Source organism: Cottoperca gobio, chromosome 3, assembly GCF_900634415.1.
Source record: "Cottoperca gobio chromosome 3, fCotGob3.1, whole genome shotgun sequence".
Lineage (NCBI taxonomy): Eukaryota > Metazoa > Chordata > Actinopteri > Perciformes > Bovichtidae > Cottoperca > Cottoperca gobio.
The window spans coordinates 12424255-12447969 of record NC_041357.1 but is presented as its reverse complement, the minus strand read 5'-3'; positions in this window follow the sequence as shown (position 1 = coordinate 12447969).

Sequence of the window (23715 nt, the reverse complement as noted above, 5' to 3'; positions counted from 1 at the left end):
GTGTGTGTGTGTGTGTTAATGAAAAAAAAAGCATGCTAACAGATACACACACACTACAATTGTGAAGGTGAGGGAGGTAAGCCGTCTGTTCTTCCATGTCTCAAGCATTCACACACACTTGGGCACACACGCAACTAGGACAGATGTAAAACAACTGGGTCCCATCTGCACACACACACACACACACACACACACACACACACACACACACACACACACAAACACACACACACACACACACACACACACACACACACATACACACACACACTTATTACAACCGGCTTTACTTTTGTGATAATGTTTGCATGTAATTATGTGCAGTACAAATGTTTATTTACATATGTGCACAACACATGTGGACAAATATTAATGAGGTAAATATATACTCATGAGTAATAGGCAAGATCATGCAGACACATACAGACACACACACACACACACACACACACACACACACACACACACACACACACACACACACCCCACGCAAACACACACTTGCTAGCTGTAGTGGAAAATTACCGGGCTCCCATGCACGCTGTATGGTTATGGGAGCCATGGAGAGAGGGAATGGGCTATTTGTGGTGTCCTGCTGACGGGACCAAAGGAGAGCAGAGCAAAGCTGCGGTGAGGCTTGAAAGTGGAAAGGAGCGGGGTGTCATTAGGCTCGAGGCCAGAGACCTCCATTTACTGCCTGTTCTGTCTCCCTCTGGTCGGCTGTGGAGCCACACAGCAGGTAGAAGGCTATCTGTGCAGGACACACACTCAGCCCAGGAGCTGCTCTTAACCTTAGAGGTGAAGGGCAGAAGTGGTTAAAAAAACAACCATCTCGGAGTAGTGAGGAGTTATTTATTTTTTATCTGAAAGTTTTATTTTAAAGGTAACATCAAGGACAGAGCCTTCTCCATTGCTTGCCCCCCCCCCCCCCCCCTCAGGAACTCAGCACCCATTTGTCAATGTTCAAATCCCAAATCAAAACTCACCTTTCAGAAACGCTTTTAATGTGTAAGTAATGTTGTGTGTGGTATATTCTTACTGTGTTGTTTTATATGAACATTTTAACTTGTAAATGTAGAGTTATATAAAAGGTGCTCCAATGATAAAAAATATCATTATTATTATATCCTGGATAATTGAATAACACTGTAGCGTTGTGTTATGGTCGTCAGTTAGAAATATTTAAACTGAAATCACATTTTGTTTGTTTGTTTGTTTGTTTAGATTACATTACACTAACATTATGTCAACATGTTTTTTTTATGTTTTGTTCAATGTATTATGTTATTTGATTTGATTTCTTTAAAGAAAGAAGGTCTTTGTGAGAATATCAGAAATGCTCCGGTACCCAACACCGGCAGGGGAATTAAAGACAAAGTAAACAAACTTGTGCTCTAGCTTACAAGTCAAGCGTGTTGTTTGCAGCGGTATTTAGGAGTTAGGACCACACCAGCATCAAGACGGAACAGAGTGACAGGTACGTCTAGGCCTACATGCTGTTTAATGTGCTGCTGCTGAGCAACTAATTAGCTCTCTAGCTCACAAACTAACATTAGCATTGCACTTTTCCCCGCTGAATGTTTGTTTGGCGACTCGTTTAACAAGCTTTGGTGCAGGAGAAGATGTGCGTTTAGGTTTGTAATTTAGATAACAAGGAAACTTTAGCAGGAAAGCTAATGAGGGTCTGTGGCTCTCGTGTTTCGTAGCAGGCTGCTGTGTCATCGTCTACCTGGTAGAACGGTGACGTTACTGCTCTGTGGGAAGATTGGATTGTCTGTGTGGAAACAAGGTCTACATCTACGTGCACAGAGAACTAACAACGTTCTTATAACTTATTGCACTTGTGAAAAAAATTTATATAGAATATACATTACTCACTTTTGGTTTTAGATTTTTTTCTCAAAGTAAAACAAAGGACAAAAAATACAATTTGATTTCAGTTTGTCCTTTTCCTGAGGAGTCACATATTGGTTGGTCTTGTTGGTGTGGTAGATTGCTCTAAATACTACAGTGCCCATAAGCCACAGAAACCGTTGCTATGGCGAAGATGCCAGCCAGGAGCATAAATCACAGTTGCAGCAACTCTCCTCCAAGAATTCTGATCCACTCAGGTGCTACACACATCAGGATCCTGCCCATCCCAATTAGACTAAATATAATTTGGACCCGGCCCCAGATGGGTCACTGATACTAGGAACTAAGAGGGCCACCTCTAATTTGAGCACATGCCGATCCATACAGGCACAAACATCTCCGCAGAAATGTGAATGTGTTTGGCTTATTTAAGAGACATTTCTGCTGTTATCCCACATATACAATATTAATAACTAACTTTTAGTCCCTCAGTATTACAGTTGTCACAATTTGATTTGCTGTTCTTCGTCCAGAAGGCTTCCCTCTGCAAATGAGCAGCAACAACAGAGTTTGCGACTGCAGTATTGATTTTAATAGCTTTGGTCGCTGCAACTGTTGTGCTGCTTGGCCTGCTTTTATGAGCAGCCATAAAATAACAGTGAGGAGATGGCCTGGATGCTTTCCATGTATTACAATCAGAATTTATAAATTGCACCATTACCCACCTTTCCACTGGTTACTCTTGGAACATTAGCAATTATTTTCACATGGGTCACTCTCATAAAACCAATAATCTAGTGATTTAAAGCCTTGGCGGAGGAGCTGGGCTGCGGGCTTTCTGAGGCAAAAGGCCTTTGCCTTTTAGACATCGATTTCAGGCTGCTATTAGATGGGCTTTGCAGGGACAAATTGCTTCTGGGTTTATCTAAGGAGAGAGATTGAGGGAGACAGAGAGTGTGACATCGAGAAGAGGAGAAGGAGATCATTCCAGTACAAGTGTGGCCGTCTGGTTAGGTGAAGTAAAGGTGTAAAAGCATGTGTTATGACTGTGCTGATACAAGGTTGATGTGTGTTTGTAGCATTGAGTCTATTTGTGTATCAAAAAAGTATTTTTTTTTAAGTTTATCTCCTCACTGTGTGATGTCTTTCCGACCACTTTCCGTTTTGTTTGTGTTAGGCGTACACTTTAGTTCACGTAGGTCAGTCAGTGTGTGCTTATGGAGATGGATGGCTGCAGGAGGGTATTGGGAAGGGGAGAGAGGCCTCTGCTGCATGGCAAAACTCCTGATGACCGCCCACCCACCCATCATCCCATTACTACTCCCCTGGGAGAGAAAGAGAGACAGAGCGAGGGAAGGCAGAGGGATGAGAGAAATAATAGGTAAAGTGATTCAGGTCTGAGGATGAGAATGATGGAGAGATGGGATATGGGAAATGTGCACGGAGAGGAAAGAAGAGGAGGAAAAGGCATGGATAGCACAGAGAGGGAGATATTAAGGAGGAGAGGGAATCAGTCTACCCAGATGGAGTTTAAAGATAGAGGGAGGCAGCGGTGGAGGACTTATTTAGATCCTTTTATAAAGTAGAAGTAGAATAAATGTATAAATACATTACAAGTTGATATCTTGAATTACAATTTGTACTGCAGTAAATGTAGATAAGTACTATCAGAAAACTATATCTCTAGTATAACAATACTAGTTTTCATTTTGTAATTAAAATGTCCACATGTCAATGTTACATTATTATATTTCATACTACTGGATTGTTATCACCAATGCATTCAATTGAAGGCAGCTGGCTGCAGTATAAATAATTTAATAATGTGCCATACTTCATATGTTCATTATAGATTTGTAAAATATTAATTTGAAAAGTAACTAGCGTATGTTAAATAAATGTAAGAACAATAATAAATACTAGTAAAGTACAAAGTGTCAAGTGTCAGTGTACAAAGAAATGTAATTTATCTTTCCATGGAAAGAGAAAAAGATGCAGTGTGTGTGTGTGTGTGTGTGTGTGTGTGTGTGTGTGCGTGTGCGTGTGTGTGCGTGCGTGCGTGTGTGCGCGCATGTGCGTGTGTGTGCGCGCGCGTGTGTGTGTGTGTGTGTGTGTGTGTGTAGGCTTGGACAGGCTTCTGTGACTTTGCTGACCCACCAGAGCTCCTCAGCGAACTCATTTACACTGAGTGACAGCACTGTGTGACATCCAGGGTGCTTGGGAGCCTACACACACACACACACACACACATACACACACACACATACACACACACGCTCGCTCACCCCACATTTGGAGGTCATTCTTGACAAGTTACAGCCACTTTCTGCTACTTGCATACATTTAACATGTATATATGTACATGTATTTGTATGTATTTTACATGAGAATAATGTAGCATTTCATTATATTCATACAGACTTTGACTTACCTCAGGTCTTGACTTGGTGTTATTTAAGTCAAAGTTTGAAGTTGAGCTCAGAAGCCTTCTGTATGTGCTCTTGTTTTTTTATAGAGGGAAGTTGTTACGTGATGTATCATATCATCGCTACTTGAACTACAGCATAACCTAAAACTGCCACTCACTCAAGCCTGAAGAGAGTTGAGTCTTTTTTTGGTCCATAAAAGACACAGGACCATCTCCTGCTGGTGGTTATTTAAAGATCATTTGTCTATTTTTGAAACCTGGGGTCCGTCTGAACAAGGGAGAAGTCTCTTAGTTGTGGGGACTTGACAATCTTGGGACTTTCTTTTTTTTCTTAATTTACCTTTAAGTGTGGGGAGCGTGCACAAAACATATACAGAGACACACATGTTCACATTAAACACGTAATGTGAAGGCACAGATGCATGTGCATGAGAGAGAGAGAGATTAAGATACACACCAGTAAACACATACACACATAAGCAAACCGTTATATCTACATACACACACATAAACACACACATTCACATGCACACAGTGTGGTCCAGCCCTTGGCTCCCAAGTCTGTAATGAAGCCTTAGTGAAGGTCTACCAAGGAGGCTGGAGCAGCCAGCCAAGTCGGCCTGCGGTCTCATTCAGACAACCACCTCACCCTCGCCAGTTACCCAGGCCTCAGTGCTCAGTCACTGGGTGGGATGGCCAGGAGATCTAATCCGGCAAAAAGGAGGGTGGAGGTTTTAGGAGGACTCCTCTAGATGTGGTCAATGTGGGACACCAACAAGGACCGTCACTTATATGGTGCCACAAAAGGGCAAAGGCGGCCTTTCCTGTTCATTACCCATGATCTCCTGGCTTGCTGATGACTGGAGCTCACCACAGACAAGACACCGTGAAAACCAAAAAGTCCATGAAGGAAACTTTACACATCCTGTGTTTACCCGTCACGTCCAGAACAACAAACACTTGGAGAATGTTTCAAAGCGGAGCTCAGACTATTAACAGATGTGGATTCCTCTCACTTTCCACTGGCGTGCCACACATCTTTACAAATACATAAACACACATACAGAGACTCACTGTACTACTGTGGCTTCCTCCACACACACAATAGACCCACCACAATGACCTGGCGAGGCCTACACCACGCTGGAGCATATATTTACTCCACAGCAATTTACCCTTGGGCTTTGACAGCTCATCGTTTATGCCACTGTGGCGTTGCAGGGGCACCACTCCCTGTCTGTCTGTCCATCGGTCTCTCGTCTGTCTTCCCCGTCACACAATGAGTGACTGAGCGATGATTCTGGATCACAGCCCGTCAAAGGTGTTTGGAGGGTACGGTGATGGTGGAGATGTTTTCAGGTTGATGTTTTTATTATTGTATCATTGTGTGGCAGGCCTCAGCCTAGGCGAGGGGTATGTGGTATGTGTATTCGTCCCCAATTTTTTTACCAGTACTCATTTCAGTGCATGTTTGTTTTGGACTTTCTTTATTAAGCAAAAACTGTTGAATCTCTTTAAACAGTGCAACTGGCTCTAATGGCCGATTTAAATTAATTATAAATATGCTGCACTCGTGTTAATGGACATTGGAGCTACGTTAGCAGCGAGACTCTATGGATGGCACTGTGTCAGTGCATTACTTGGTCGGTCCACCACTTTGGTCCACTGAATTATCTCAACTATTTAATGAATTGCCATCAAATGTTGTACATTCTTAGTCCCCAGAGGATAAAGCCGACTGACGTTTGGTGATTCCCAGACTTTTCCTCTAGCGCCACCCAAAGGGTACATTTTAGTTTTTTTGTAAAATTTCTCAATGAATCTTTGCCATGAAATTTGTCACAAGAAATTCAAGTTCATTTATTGCGACTTTTCATCTAACGCCATCATCGGGTAAGAACTTTGCCCAATTCTTTGTTTTATGATAAAAATACCTAATGACAATCATATCATACTCATGTACAGCCTCGAGCGTGGCTGTAGACTCTAAGTGTTGTTTTTCCTTTATGCAGGTTGTAGTCTTTTGTAATAAAGACAAAGCCTTTTGTCAATTTTGTGTTACTACTGACCACATGCCAGCGTTTCAGTTGCTTGATTTTTACAGCAGGAACCGTTTAATGTTTATATAACTTAGTTCATCTTGTTGTACCAAAAAAAACGTTTCCCTAAAAGTGAGGCACATATCCAAATGTGGGTTTTGTGTACACACCTTGCACATCTTTAAGGCTCTGACTCAAAATCTGGAGTGATTTAGTGGTATTTAGCTGTCAACAAGTTATGTCTGAGAAACATTTACTTTACTTTTCCCGGATTCTTCTGTGAACCGCAGTTTTAGATTCATCATCCGCACTGCTAGATTGTAGGTTGATGTAACAACAGCATTGCAAATGTCTGGATGTCTTATTGAAGTAATTATCCTGTCTTAACCTTTAATCTCACTAAATTCCTCTGCCTCACCATACGAGACTCCCCTGGCCTGGCTCAAAATGGTCAATTACGCCTGTCACATGGAAAATAGTAACCAAGCCAATTTCCTCTCTCCCCTTCTTTTTCTCTTGCATCGCTTTGTCTTTCTTTCTGCCTTCTTTTCATTCTCTCACTGAAATGACGCAAAGCAGAGATGGACACGGAAAGAGAGAGAGGGATGAAGGGGAGAGATCGTGTCCCTGGAGTACCCTCTATTTCCAGCTTAATTGATGACAACCACAAGTGCAGTTTGGAACGTCTGAGCTCGATTCTGACAACGCGACTGCATGAGCACTATGTATTGGGATGATGTTAAAGTATAAGCTGTGTTTTGTCCAAATCCCTGCAGCGGTGTGGCAGGCCTGTTTTTTGCACATAGCAATCTGCAAGATGCTAATTTAAAGATACTTGTTTCCCATAGTAAACAAAGCATTTACAGCTTGTGTGGTAGCATACAACAAGTTTCCACCGTGTTTGATCTCTGTGCCAGTGATAATGCGTAAGATTTAAAGGGAGTGCATGGAGTTATAATCAGGCAACAGGTACCTGGTCTTTTATATGCTCAGGAGACAAGGGTAAGTCGAAAGCAATAGCAAGTGCTCCCAACTATGAATTAAAAAGGGAGGGGAAAAAACGTGTCTCCTTTGACTGCATGTTGCTGAATTCTCTCTCTGGGCTCTGGCAAGCCAAGCCCGATGTTAAGTGGCTTCTTGAGTTTATCCAGCGAGGTCAGAGGGAAAATAAAAACATCACGCGAGAGCTACAATTACAGCCCTCGAACATGACAAGCGTCTGTTTTTGTGCTTTTGACTGAGGGCCCACTTTTAATGGTCGGTTCTGGCTGCAAGATAAACAAACAGTCATAGGGTTAGCATAACCCCCGTCTACAAGCGCTAGCCAACCCCAGCGAGCGAGACAGCCAGAGAAGCTAAACTCTGCCGCAGCACTAGGCAGCAACAGCAGAAGCAGCAGTGGTTTTGGCGGCAGAGTAAATTACAGCATGGAGCAAAGCTGTGGTTTGTACATAGCACACTCACACACTCGCTTTCCTTTCTCTCTTTTGCTCTCACACACGCTCATGCTACTCTGTACTTCATTTCAGAGGAATTAACAAAATGGTTCTGTCCCACACGCACGCACACGCACACACACACACACACACACACACACACACACACACACACACACACACACACACACACACACACACACACACACACACACATGCAGTTACTTGGGTGGGCCCTTCCCACAGGTGTCTCCAAAGCACTCCACAGCAATCAACATCTCCTCTGGCAAAACCTCCAACCTACAAACCTACTGACCTCATCAAGAGACCAGTAACCTCTTAAATTATCGGTTCCACATCCTGTGGGACAATCCAAGCTAATGGGATCTCATTATACGGAGCATAAAAAGAATCAGGTGGCATTTACATGTTTACATCAGTCTGTATTCCCATGCAGTTGGGCCCGAGGGGCTAATCAGAGATCAGTTCAGCTGGATTTCATCTAAGGCTGACACCCTGTTTGGAACAATGAGATAAACCATGATGATTGCAGGGTTACAGCAGTTGTGTCATAATGGCACACGGCCTGTCTGATCGCATATTGTGAATTATAGACTGATGCACCCGGTGGTTATGACCTCCTGGACTTTTTAATGTGGATAATGTGCTCATTACACTAGCTCAAATTGTGATAACATACATTTACATGATATTCTCACATCATGTCTTCAACTGTGTGTTTTAATAATAATTTGATTCATTTTTTCTCTCTCAATGTTCCCTCATTATATACTCTATAATGTAGAGCCAGGACTGGAAAGGGTCAAATGGGCCCTTTATTAGTTTTCTAGTGGATCACTGCTCCCTCCGAGTGCGCTACGAATACTACTGGAAAACTGTTACACCTGTTGAGTGCGACAAAGCAATTATTAAATAATACGAGAATTAATTGTAAACATATTATATTAGACATAGCTCATTAAGCGTTTGACTGCACTAAATCAATGAACTTTTAGGTAATTATAATTTTTAGATTAAGAATAAGATTTGTTTCACCAAGGCTTAACTGACAAATATTTTATCAACATTTTACTTTTACCAACTTTTACAACTTTTACTGTAGTTCACTTTATTTCTTGTATAATGGCTACATTACTGAGACACTTAGAACTACCTAATCGCAACATTTAAAAGCGCTATTATGAAATACAATTTAATGATAGGCAATTAGCGATGTTGTTTTTCTCTTAAGGTTAGCGTGACAAACTGCCGGTATGTCGTGTCTGATAATTAAAGTTGAAGATATCAGTCTCCCCTTTAGCTGTTCAAGTTACGTTAGCTAACATCGTTTCACAGCCTAGCAGGACAAGCTACTGCTGAGCTCTGAATGCTAAGGAAATACAGATTAAAATAGAAAGTTGATTAAAATATTGTATTTAGTATAATATATTTGATGTAGTTAAAATGTTACTTAGGATGATCCAACTATTGTGTATTATCAGCTAGCGTTAGCTATAAATCAGGCTGCTATCCAGCTATAGCTTAGGGGGCTTAACATATGATGTACAGAAGTCTTTTTGAACAGCAACAACATGTAATTCCCTTTATTATCTTATGTAAGTAAAAAACTAAACAGACTGGCTTTTCTCCCTCCAATAAACCATCTTCAGCAGAGCGTACACACATAAGAGTACGATTCATATTTATGTTTTTGCTACTGCCAACAGATAAATGTAATGTTTTGGCTAATGTTAACTCACACAATAACATTAACTGACTTCAGCTGAACAAATCTAAAAATGAGAAGCCTGTGAAGACACATTTGATATTTAGAGGGGGTTATTGTTGCAATGTGGCACTCTGGCTCAAACATTGCTTCATGTATGTATCCATATATTATATTTTACTTGACTAGTTTTTAGGTAGTAGTGCTACGCCAGACTTGGAGTACGCACATAAAAGTAACACATTTGCGTGAAGGTAGTGAAAGCAGCTAGGCCAGGAAGTACTGGGGAAACACTGCAGTTTGAGCTTTTCCTCCTCTCTGTCTCATTGACTTTGAATGTGTAAACAAAGTCGTCTTCGAACACATTTTCTCGTTCTTGTGTTCACACCTGCTGCTGAGTTCCTGTAACAGATGCATCCATACTTTAGGGTCACCGTGCACACTGTGTTGTCAGCATACAGCCACATATTCACTGGCATACTGTGCTGACACAAAAAATCACCGCTCACAATTAACAATGTATTCGCACATGATTATTATGTCCATGTACACAAAGGAAAAACACAGACATACACAAATACACACTGGCAGAAACACACCCATACACCCACACACCTGCTGCTCGTCCTCCTCCACAGCCCCTTGTGTTAATGGATGGGAGTCTAATTACTATTCTCACACTGGGACTGCTTTCTCCACACCCTGTGTGTGTGTGTGTGTGTGTGTGTGTGTGTGTGTGTGTGTGTGTGTGTGTGTGTGTGTGGGAGTGGTTAGCGACTGTCAGCACAGAGCTCACACACTGCTCATTAGCAGACTTTCTCTCTTCCTCTCCATTTCGCTTGCTGCTTAACTCCTTCACACAGTCACACTCAGCTTCATATAAAACACTGTTAAACACTGTGCGGTGTTCAGATGAACATCAAAACAGGGAGTAGCAGCTTATCTTTGCATATACATTTTACACTAAGATATAGTTTATTTCCTTTTCTCTCACATAGCTGGTGAAAGAGATGATTGGTGCGCCTGAAGCAAGACACAAAAACCAGACAGACTCACTTCCCCATTCAACCACCACAGCTCTGGTTAAAAATAACGACAAGGAACTGTGAGCTACTGACTCCTTCCCTCACAGTACTAACGCACACATCTGCACACACACATTCACAAACACAGCGCTGGCGGTGGCTGAGGTATTCCAAGTCTGTGTTTTGACACGGCCTCGTCTGTGACGCAGTCTGTGTTGTGCCATAAACTGTCTCTGTACTAGACTGACCTCCCCCACCACTTCTCTGTTGTCTGTGTGTGTTTCATCTCCCCTGTGGCTTTCAGACTCGAGGTCTAAGTGGAGCACAGAGGAGCAGACAGGTCTTCAGAGGAAAGATTGCTGTTGAGAAACGTCTGCAGCTCACAAACAAAGGCCACCTGGCTCCTAGCTGCAGGACGGAAATGTGCTCTCCTCGGTGCTACAGTGACAAGTGTGTGCTAATAACAGGGTCCACACTCTCGAGGCCTAATTAGCCCTTCAACTGATGTGGTGCTAATCATTCATAAATGCTGAAAAACTTTGTTGTTTTCGATAATTGAGCCTGTTCTCATTTGTCGGACTCGTGTTTTTTTCCGATCTGGCATACAGTACATTTATATTAATGTTACTGTAGTGTGTGTCCTGTTTAACGCTTTCTCAATGTGGTATTAATGATGAGCTAATATTTTGGTAATAGCAAGCTTTTTTCTAAATGACTCGGTTAAATACGTTTGTTTGTGATCTTGATATATATCTCACCTTTTGAAGCTCACTGACTTACTGTCCACTTCAAAGAACAATCTGTCTGTTTTTACTGATCTGATGTTTTCTGTTAATTCATCTTTTGAACTTTACTTCAAATGGAACATTTATTTCATCCTCTTTTGTCAAGCAACTTTTAGGCTTTTGGCCCAATCAGTAATATTTCTAACCCTAAGAATAAGAGTCATGTTCATGTACTCAATAGAAGAGCATGCATGATAGAAGGAAAATGGAAATGGGTCAAGTTTCAAAAGATGATTCTGATTTCCTGCCTCATTTAGAAAACATTACCAATGTAAATACATCTTTACCAGCATCAAAACTTTTTGAGGTTTTGCTACCGCTGTGCAATTGTTGTGTTCAACCCTTACATTCACTGTGGTGAACACTGCAAGCATGCAGATGTCTTTACTAGAGTGTGTTTGGAGAAAACATTTGGTATCTCCGGAGCCCCGACGTGAAGTTACATTTTTGAGGAGGTGTACGACGTCAGCTCCAACGTATCTATAAATCCAGCTTTAGTCCTAAAAATGAAAATCTTATCATTTTATTTATTGATGATAGCTGCTTCTGTAGATAGAAGTTTGGTGCTGAGGTGACACTTCTGTTTACATTTGTGCATTTAAATGCTTCACATTCAGTTCTCTGTTTCTACACTTTTGCTTTCTCACTGCACTGTGTGGAGCTGCAGCTGTAGTAAACAACACATCATCTATTCAGTATCCGTCAAGTGAACATCAGCTGCCAAAGTCACAACCTCTGGATAAGATTGTCGTGCAAAGCAACCGTTTTGTCCACAGATAAAGAATGAAAAACAGGGATTGAGTCTTACAGGCGGCCGTGCCGGCAGAGTATGGATTCATCTCTGTCTGGCTGACCTCATCGGGCTGCTCGCTGTTGACCGGCGATGCAGAAGGAGGGGCAGACAGAGGGTGGGCAGAGACCAGCACCCGAGTAGACCCCCGGGCCGCCCGAATGCTCAGCCAAGTTGAAAATGTGTTCTCAGATCTTTGCCTGACATGCTGTCCTGTGGGGTTAGGCCTCCGCGTGTGTGTTTGGTTGTGCGTGTGTGTACGTCAGGAAGGAGAGGAAGCACCGCTTGGCAGAAATTCACACTGATCAGCCTTGACTTGACTTGACGTGTGTGTGTGTGTGTGTGTGTGTGTGTGTGTGTGTGTGTGTGTGTGTGTGTGTGTGTGTGTGTGTGTGTGTGTTTGTGTGTGTGTGTGTGTGTGTGTGTGTGTGTGTGTGGTTTTAAGGTCACAGGGGCATGTGTGAGCATCATTTGTCATCTTTTTGGAGGTGATTTATATGTTTATATTGTACCAACATTAGTGGTTACACATCAGACGCGTGGGAAGCATTTAACGTTTGCTTGAGCTCATGTTTGCTTGTGAACGTTGACCACACCAAGTGCACTTCAAATGGCATTTACAGAAATAGCTGTGAGAAATGAGTGTGTGTCTGAATTTGTGAATTTGAAAAAATACATTTTGTGTATGTGTTTTATGTAGTAGTGGAGGCAGTGAAGCCATGATGCCTCCCTGGACCTGTTTCAAACTGGAACACTTTGTCAGATTGAGCGACCTTCGACTGACAGGCCGAGGAGTTCACTGAACCGTGCGTGTGTCTGCATGCAGCACACTCTGTGATTGTATGGTCATGCATTTGTGCGATTGTGTGTATGAATATGGGTGAATGCACGCATGTGTGACTGTGTCTGTACGTTTGTGTGTCACACATCCATTGTGTGCGTGTGTGTGTTTGCAAATCTCAAGGGGAACAATCCATCTTGACAGTCTCTGTAGCCCCATCCCATCACTGTCACGCCACTCTCTCAGTTGGACGAGTGATGGAAGGAGTCCAGAGGGAGAGAGAGAGAGAGAGAGAGAGAGAGAGAGAGAGAGAGAGAGAGAGAGATCACATCGGACTCATCGGGAAAAAGTGCTGTGACACACACTCTTCTGCACGGAGAGAGGAGGGCTGAGCGTGTCAGTCATTGCAAAACAAAACAAACCGAGTCAACTTCCTTCTGATCCATGGATATTGGTTTAATTGGAAGTCTCCACTCATTTGATTTCCTCGGAGGTAAACAGCTTGCAGCTTCAGTTTCCATGCTTTTCAAAGCTGACGCAAGATTGACTTGTTCATGGAAGTGATGAGAGCCTCCCTTTTCTGCAGACACAAAACAAGTATCACAGACCACAGTCTTCATGTCCTCCAAGGGAACAGTATGCGAAATGTTATAGCTCCTCTACGTTACATGCCACTTATTAGGCAAGAAACCGTTTATGCAATATTGCAACTGTGATTTTTACTGATAGATCTGCTTACTGCAGAGTTTAATATTAATATTATGTCTGTATACGGACTATGTTTTCAAATGACATTTCAGCTTTGCTATAATATACAAAAGAACTTCAACAGTGCCACGTTGAATCACAACAGCTGTTCACTCATTTGTTGTGACCTCTTAAAGCTAACCATGGCGATATTAATCTTTAGTGTAACTGCCCAAGCTGATGAGTGAATACTCCTCTCTGAAGATGTTGTTTTTAAATGAATCACAAACATGCTCAATGAGATGGAAGACTGTGGTAGCCAGTTAATTACATCCTGCATGGCCGTCCTCAAACTGGTCATCTTTCAGGCCACTGTTCCATTACCTGTTCTTGTAAAAATAAACATCTCAAATAGAACCCATATTAAAAGTCACTTTCAAACCATTATTTTATAATGTCTGGAACCGGGACATTAGAGACACTGTAAGTAGGATTACAAAGGTCTTTATTTAGTTATTTGGCCTGTTGGTACTAAGGGAAAAAGTACTAATAGTTATACAGTTTCCTGGTTGACTATAGATGTATTGATGCTGAAAATCAAAAATGTTCTACCAAATATAGTTCAAGAATTTGAACATTAGGTTTTCTATTAGTACAGTATATCAACATGTTTACATGTTAGAATTTTGCCCCGTGTGTGTTTTCACTTTTGTTTTATTATATTTATTATTAATATAACAAAGGATGTCACGAGAACTGATACTTCGGTACCAATGCCAAAATTCTGGAAATTGTGACATACTCGGCATAAGTCATCTCTTCTCTTTTTGAAATAGTTTTTTTATGCACTAATAATTCATTTAAAAAAAGTAAACTCACTGTCGACGCGTCCAGGAGATTCTCCCTATTTTTTCCCTGATGCTACATTGTGAACAACAAATCCGTGTTGAAATCTGCAGGAGGAGAGCTAGGTTGCGTTAGCTAGGTAGCATTAGCTGTTAGCTGTTAGCTGTTAGCTGTTAGCTGTTAGCTGTTAGCTGTTAGCTGTTAGCTCAGCAGCCGGTGAGAGGTGTCAGTGTGTTCAACCTCTATTCAGGAAACATTACTATTGGGCGAGAAACTTGAATAAATACAGTTGTTTGAAGGAGATGTTTTCACAGCAATATAAAAAGGATATTAGAGGGAATTATGACCTGACAAAAACCAGTATGCAAACGGTAATAATGGAGTGTATTAAAGTATATGGGATTTATTTGTTTGTTTTACTTTTTAGTTTTTGATATCGAATTGGTAACTAAAATCGTTGAATTTCACTGGTATTGGTGTCGACTACTACATTTCTGGTATTGTGACATCCTTAGTCTTAACACTTTTCATACTGTATGTTTTTGCCTTTAAAGCGGTCCAAACTAATTAATATCAGTAATACTTATTTCAAATATATTTGACTGAAAGGGGAAAGCTGGAGACGGCAAAATGACAGACCATGTGAGATCTTATTAAAGTAAATATCAACAACTGACCTTGAGATTCAACGATATATTTATGCCGGTATGCCAGAGGAATTTAAATTTAGTTGGCTCTTAAAAGATTCACTCATGTGAAACACACACAGACAGCAGACTGGCATTGAGCTGAATACTCAATTTGTGGCAGCGATGAAGCTTATGATTCTCCAATTCATGCCTTTTTCTATCATATCCTGCTGCATTTTCATTTGTTAGAGATAGGCTTTAGCTATTTACAAGCAGTGAAATGCTTTTCCCTTGAAATGATATGAAATTGGTCTCATAGCATCATTCTTGAAGACTATTCAAGAGTAATGGATAATTTCCTCTTAAAGAGAGATGAATAAATATATAACTCAAATGTCCCATTGTTGAAGGATTGTTCACCAAATATTCTGTAGTGCTAGTGAGTCAATAGCATCTCATCATGTCATCTTGGGGTATTTCTGCTTCATTGGATGGTTAACAATTTAAAGAAAGGAGACTACGAGCAGCAGATAGTTTGCATTTTTCAAATCTTTATGCTTTAATGTGTTTCAGACACATTGGCTGCTAAGCTCGAGGGATGGAATTATAAATTGGTTGGCTGGTTGAAACTAAAATATCTCAACAACTATTAGAAGGATCGTAGTAACATTGTGCACAGACATTCATGGCCATTTATGTCTCCCCTGAGGATGAGTTGTAATAACTTTGGTGATTCACTGACTCAGGTAAAATGTTCATTTTGCCCAATTCTTTATTTTCTGACAAAATAGCATAAAAAATAATGACATTCCCATGAGCTTCAGCTGTTCTTTGTGCTTATTGCCATACGACGCTTAACCCTTCAAACTAATAAGCCAAACAAATAAGCATTATACCTGCTAAATATCAGCAACATTAGCATTTAGCCCTGTCCTTTAATACAGCTTCACAGAGCAGCTAGCATGGCTGTAGACTCTCCGTCATGTTAGTACTCAGAGGTAATCTCAGTCAGTTTGATCTATCATGTGGAGACATAGAGAGAATATAGAGACTGTATATAGGCATTATCTAAGTCTTTGTTGTTTCTTTCATTCAAGCAGGATTCAGTCTATTGTTTGTTAAAGTATTTGTGTGTTAATATTTTCCACTTCTGTGAATTGCCTTTTTATGCAGGAGCCTCCAGACAGCTGTGAAACTATGGTGACACCTGTGCAGATCTCATTAAGATGTCCAGCGGGGAAGCTGTTCACTCAGCCTTGGCAACAGGGCTAAGTACTGCAGCTCTCAAAGGAAACCAAATTATGGTATTGGTGAGTACATCTGAGGGGAAGTTAGCAACCTGCACTGCTTTAGCTCAGGAGCCTAAAGCCTAAGCATTTCTGCCATGCTAAGAGTGTTTTGTCATCATTGCTTGGGACTTTGTATTTCATAAATTGTCCATAAACTTCACAATCATTTGACAAAATCCAGCCGCACACTGCACTAGTTAATATGAATTCCTTGTGTTGTAGATTTAAGTTTATATTTCCCAAATGTGATGTTTGGCCTGGCCCACTCAGCACAGCACCAGCAAATGTGATTTTAGTCCTCGTTTCAGAGTAATGATTTACAAAATTGCACAAAGGTACATTTTCATGACTTCATTTCCTCTCCCGGTGTGTTGTCACTCAGCTGTAAATGTAATCAGTTGCTTGTCCAATTATGTTCAAACCAAGCCTGTCAGCGCTGTTTTAAAAAGCAGGACTGCGGTTAACTGAGACAGTGAGGAGACTCTTGGCTTGTTCGCCTTGTCAGCTGCTGCTTTTAATCAAACCATCTTCTGAATAATATCCAGATTGTGCCTGCACTTCTTCATCCAACCCTTTCATGTGTTGGCTGCTTGAGGTGCAGAAGGAAAATCTTCTTGATACTCATGGCTTTTTCAACCTTTGCTCAAAATGTGGAGCACAGATGCTCAGTTTTGGCTAAGAACCAGGTTTGAAATGTTCTTGTAGTTTCTTTTAACACTAAGGATGGTCCAGGAGTTTAATTGAAATCCAAGAAGTTGGATTATACAAAGACAACATGTGGGAATGCAGCGTCTGCTGTAGGGTTGGGTATCGTTTGGACGGCTCTTGATTCCGATTCTTTGAAGGGCTCAAAACACACACACCGTTCATATTCATTCACATTCACAATTCTCTTCATGAGGTTTGATGAACTTGTAAATTAATTTAATACAGTTTAATTTGGTTAGTGTTCTTAAATAATATAATAATAATCTGTTTATTCTTTTTTCTTTCAACAGTTATTTCTGATTTGTTTTTGAGATGTTACAATTGCCCCCGGTCTCCCCTACTGTAACTTTAGCCTAACACCTGCCGAAATGACACAGGGTCCAACTTTGTTGGGCTAGAAAATTAAATCGGCCAGTGCTGTAAAAAACAAACCCCAATTCATTCAAATAATTTTCCAGACCTTGCTTTACGAGGGACGTTACTGACTTCGCTCTGCTCACAGTCCCTGGGGATGTGAGCACATCACTCATCGTGAAGAGAGACACAGGCAGGCTTAACAGATGAAATGACCGTCAAAATAAACAACATACGAATTGAAACGCTAAAGAACATTCATTCCGTGTAGGAGAAAAACATATCACTGGGTTGAGAATGATGACTCAGGTTATAAGAGTAGCGTAGCTGCTGTAGCGAGAGAGAGAGTGAGAGAGAGAGAGAGAGAGAGAGAGAGAGAGACCCTGACCCTTTGATCCATGGCGAACGGCCTTGTTGTTTAAGTAATGGTGAGCAGTATCAAAATTAAAATTTCTAAACGATTCCTTTGGAAATTAGAATTTTGGAAGCGGTTCTCAATGGCCAACCCTAGTCTGCTGAGTGAGTCTTCATTTACTGTGAATTAATCTTATTAGCCAGAGGACCAAATATAAGTTTTGTTCGCCGCTCTCTTTGTCATCATAATTGCTCGTGTTTGTTTGTTGTGTGGCAGCATCGTAGTGGGGTTGTTTTACAGAAATCTCATGGCACGAGCACATAATTAAAGCATTTGTAGGAAAAGTGTATTTGAGATCTTCATCAGCATAGACAAGCGAGAAAATTGCCATCACATGCAGTGATTTATTAGTTTCATTAATTTATGTTGATTTGCTTAATCACTCTCAGAGTGTGTCATGCTCAGATCACATCAAGATGTTTACAGCCTTGGCACTCAGCAAAGAGGTGTTGTAATACTGAAGTCAGATAATTAAACTGCAGTGCTGGGTGTGTAATGTGGTTACATTGGAAACAAAGACTGCAATCAATAGAGAATGCATCTTGTATTGATCCTAATGTACGATCATTGTCTTTTGACTTTTCTTAGGTTGTGTGGGTGAGCAAAGTGTCCTCCTCCTCCTCCTCCTCACACACGACTCCACATTTTCTATTGATTAAATGTATTGAGTGTTAATGTATTTACTCATTCTCTCCTCCCAACTGTTTGCTCTTTCCACTCATACTTGACTATGTAGTGGCTGAAAACGAGATGCCGTGCTTGCACTACATGCTGTTAAAGAAGCAAGGGTATTTTTAACAAGGCCCCCTCTGTCAGTTGCCAAGCATTGAAGGGCTCATGTGAAGTCTTGTGCCTGGAGGGGCTTTTGGTTGTATCTCTGTGTGGCAATAACAAGAGGAACAGTGGAGAAGCCAAAGGGGGATGACTTCTTTTTTTCCCAGCAAGGTTGTGGAACTGACACTTGGAAATGTATCACAAGAGTGCCTCCAGAGACAGATAGCCTTTTATGTTTTGCACTATAGGCAGATGTGGGATGAATTAGCATAGACATACTGCTGCTGCTGTAACTTCACTCTCAGGGGTGCCACCAGGAGTTTTGGCTCAACAACCGTTCTGACATAATATGTATCTGTGGTCCCCGGTATGTTCCAGCTCTCCTCCCCCTCTCTTAAACTCATATGGTTTCATCTGACCAACAGATGAGACAATTATATAGGAAATGACATCTACAGAAAGTTGGATGGAAAAGATTTGTTTATATTCTCAATCTGAAGTAGAGCTGCAACCAACAGAAACCTTCACATCAGAATCTGTTATGGTGTGGTGAAGGTGAGGACCCAAATGCAACAGGCAGACGATGAATATAACAGAAAGAGAGCTTTATTTACAAAAAGCTTACAAAAATACAAAGTAATAAATAATGCTGAGAGCGGAGCCGCCCAGGAGGCCGGGCTGGAAGCCGGCGGAGAGGCCGGACTGGAGGAAGCACTGGGGAAGGGACCTCGAGAGGAGAGGGGAGACATGACACAAGGGGGAGTGAACCTTCAAAAAAAAAAAAAACAGGAAACAGAAAACCAAGATCAGGGGGGGGGGGGGGTCGCAAAATTGTTTGTAGATAAAGCAATTAAAAAATATATATTTATTACTAATTTATTGTAATAATTTATTACAATTTGTTTTTGTTTTTTTGCTTTACCATTCACATTCCCTCCTCCGCTGTACTTCGCGAAGGGCGGCGACACACACCTACAGTCAGAGACAGAGTGGAGGAAAGGAGAGGGGTGAACTAAGATAAATCCAACACACTATGGTTGAGGTTTGGGCATTAAAACAAAAATGAGTGTTAGGGAAAATTCATGGTTAGGCTATGAAATAATAGCTAGAGGGTTTTGTCACTTGAACGTAAACACATGTTGTTTTGGGGCTTTTACTGAAAAGACTGATCGGATCGTTTTTTCTTGAGGACAGTTTTATTTTCTTGTCGGTGTTAAAACCTTGTCGTTTTACCTGGGGACCTGAGCCTTTTCCCACCCTTGTACCCTGGTGACAATGGGCTTCCATGTAATCAAATATAGCTATGTTTTCATGCACAGTATTAGGTTTAAAAAATATATAAATATAAATCGTACTGGATTTTATTTTAAAGAAAACACAGTAATCCTCATATTTATACTCATAACCTGACATAGTAGATCTCCCAAATAAATGCCCTTGACAGTTTTTTTTGTTATTAACCATGACTAATTGTGACATCTGCATTATTTACCCTGATTCTCCCATTTTACAATAATAGAGCACTTCCATGTGGAGGGGTAACTGATTTAAAAGCATCCCCTCCCTACACTGCTGATTCTCTGAGCCAGTACAGCATGTCTTCTTCAGCTCTCTCCGCCTACTTCAGCTGGCTACTCACAGCTTGATCACAGTTCTTTAATCTCATCAACTGCTATCTTTGGGAGCACATCTAAACGACTTTAAGGCAGATGATGTGGTTTAGTGCAGATTTAATTGCTGACCCAGGCTATTGTAACTGCTATCTTACTGCTTAAATCAGCTTGGCAGTGGGGCCAAACCTCCCCTCTCCAACTGCCACCTCTTCACTCACCTTTGGTATGTGTCACTATATAAATATAAATGTGTTTTATGAGGGTTTTTATGAGACAGTTTTAGCCATGCCAGCTGCACGGTCTGCAGTCTGTTGTTCGATCCACCATTTAGGTCCAGTTTGAAATATCTCAACAACTGTTAGATGGATTGCCTTGATATCTTATGCAGACATTCATGTTCCCCAGAAGATGACTCCTAGTGACTCTCGTGATCTCTTGACTTTTCCTCTGGCGCCATCAGCCGGTTGACATTTTTTAAAAGTGAAACCACTAATGCCATGACATTTGGTAGAGATTTATGTACAACTCAGGATGAACTGTAATAACTTTGGTGATCCTTTAACTTTTCATTTAGCGCCAGAACAAACTTTCAACTCGTTCAATATTTTTTGTTTATCACCAAATACCTGCAAAATGACAAATTTGTTCCCCATCAGCTTCAGATCTTCTTTTTTTATGCTGATTAGCAAACACTAGCATGCTACACCAAACACGCTAAACTAGTATGGTGAACATGATAAACATAACAAAACATCATTATGCTAACACTGTCATTGTGTGCATATTGCCATGCTGCTGTTAGCATTTAGCTCAAAGAACCACTATGCCGAAATACAGCCTCACAGAGCCGCTACCATGGCTCTAGTTTTTCAGTATTTCTAAAGACACTATATACTTATACAGAACTCATCTTCTGCACATTATAAAGACAGCAGCTGCCAAAGCCACTTACAAACAGCCCGACCCTGGATGAGGTGTGTGTGGCTCTCTGAATGAGACAACTGTCTGTTGTTTGAGAGGTACTTCAGTCAGTTTCTAAAACACATTTGTGAGTGATGCTACAAAGAGCATGAACTAAAGTGCATACTCCTGTAGGTGCTCAAGCTCCACATCGTGACCCCTGAGAGGCTGTTGATCACGTTTCGTAACAATCTCATCTTCTCAGGCCGGGAGGATGGAACGGCTCAAGGAGTTGCTCTGTCGTTCACTAACAACCACTTGAACCTCGCTACCAAGGAGACGCAGGTACTCCCCGAATCCCAATTAATGAGAGAAAGGCTTAAAGAGGGTGCTCTTGACTCTGGCTGTGACAGCTTAATTGTAATTTTGGCGATGCCCCTCTGGCAACAATCTTCTCTACTTGACAGCTCTGTGCTCTTGATTGAACTGAAAGCTCTCTTTTGCATATTCATGTAGTCACAACTGAATACAGTATAGTGGAGGAACATATGTCCACTGAGAGGATGTGTGCAGGCTTTGCGGTTGTGTGTTTGTAGGGAAGGAGCCAATTTGTATCTACTCAACCTGCATCCACGGTAGATAGTTAAAATTAATTTGTTCACACAGGTGACTTAAATGTGATGCATTTTATTCCAATTTGACAAGTCCTGATGAATATAACAATGCTTTATAACCATGTCTTTTATTTGTCAGACAACGCGCTAATAACATGATCTACTTTAATAAATAAGGATCTACTGTGTCAATGGAAGAACGACTTTTGGTATCTGGATCCATGGGTGGTAAAGCTTGTGTCACTAACCACGGAACTAAAAAACACAGGATCCAAAATACGCGACTCAAAAAGCGACGTTCAAATAAAAAGATCTTTTAATCCACAATCCCATTAACAAGAAACATATACTTGATTAAGTTTACGAAACGAACTGGCACAAGACAAGGGGAGACAGGACTATTTATACATGAGGTAAGGGGGACACAGGTGACAACAGTCAGGGGCGGGGCAGACGATCACAGAAGCGGGAAAACACACAAAGGCAGGAAGTTAAGTGACCTGGAACAAGAGGGAAAGGTGAGTTTCAAAACAAAACAGGAAGTGCAAGACGACACAAGACAAGAGTGACTGTAACTTAACATAACGTGACCTGAGAGACATTAAACAGTGAACATGAACTAAACTATAACATAAATACATGACATTAAATAATCTGACGGGACATCCGATATCAATGCTACCTTTTCCCCAAATTTAAAACCTCTGTACATCACTGCGTAGAAGGCCAGGCATTGCTGTGGTGCTTAAATCTGTGACTGAATGAATATTATAATGTAATATATTCTTTTTATGACACTGACAAACAAAACTGATATCAGTGGATCAGTCAAGGGATTGTAAAACATCGACCACCTATAGAGCAATCTGGTATATGCGATTAGTGCATCTCTATTACTTAATCTTAATTAACATGAACACACTGCAACAAGTTCAAATATAAATGTAATGAGTTGAACTAATATAATAACTAGAAATGTATGTTTCATCCATTCCACTGTAGATATTAGAAACAGTATCACTATGGATATATATAAATACATGTAGATTTCTCTGAATAAATGGGTCTTAAGTCTTCAGTTATCTACTTCTAACACATATTTGCGGATGTTGGCTGGGAACTTGTTCAAAAGGGAGGGCGCCTTGTCGCAGAGAGCTGTGCCTCAAGCTGTTTGCTGCCGAACATGGGAAGTGAATGAGTAATAATACTTCCTTTGTGAAGAAGGTTTCAGTAGGTCTATATGGAGTGCATATATCAGTGATTGTAGTAGGGTCATGTAATGCTTTGTGAGAGAGAATTAAATCAATTCATACATTCACTTCAGCCTATAGTGATGTCAATATGTTTTCAGTTCACCAGGATATACAACTGTGTTGTTGTAAACCTGAAAGTGTCTCATTAGATATGCGGAGTTGCGATAAATGCAGTGCTGCTGGGTATTGAATGTGCATGAATGAGCATCTTATTCATACATACATAATGGTGGAGGGTCTTTCCCTTTATGTCATATATTTATCTATCTAGATCAGGGGTTCCCAAACTATCTGTGGCCAAGGCACACCAAAGACCAAGCCAAAATCTCAAGGCACACCTGTTGTGTTCATATCCGGGCAGAATCCCCTCTGTAACACATAGTATCACTGTTATCACTCTGTGAACATTTATTTAGCCTAGTCCTTGTAAGAAGCTATTCTCCTTCACACTAGCAGAGAGCTTTTGATGTGTCACACTCTAATGTTTCCCACCATGCGCAAATGGCTAAAACGATTGTTTTATTTATATTTAGGCCAAAGCATATAAGACCTATTGTTTCTATATTGTGAAATAAGTGTGTAGGACAAAGTACCGATAAAGTACAGTGTTTCCCTGCGCTGCGCCCCCCCCACCCCACCCCCCCTGAAATTCAAGACGTTTTTTTTATTTTTATATATATGTTCACAACTCACTTTTCACGTTGAACTTATATTAAATAAACTAAATGCTTATATCATTTATCTCATTTATGTGCACGTTTCAGTTGCT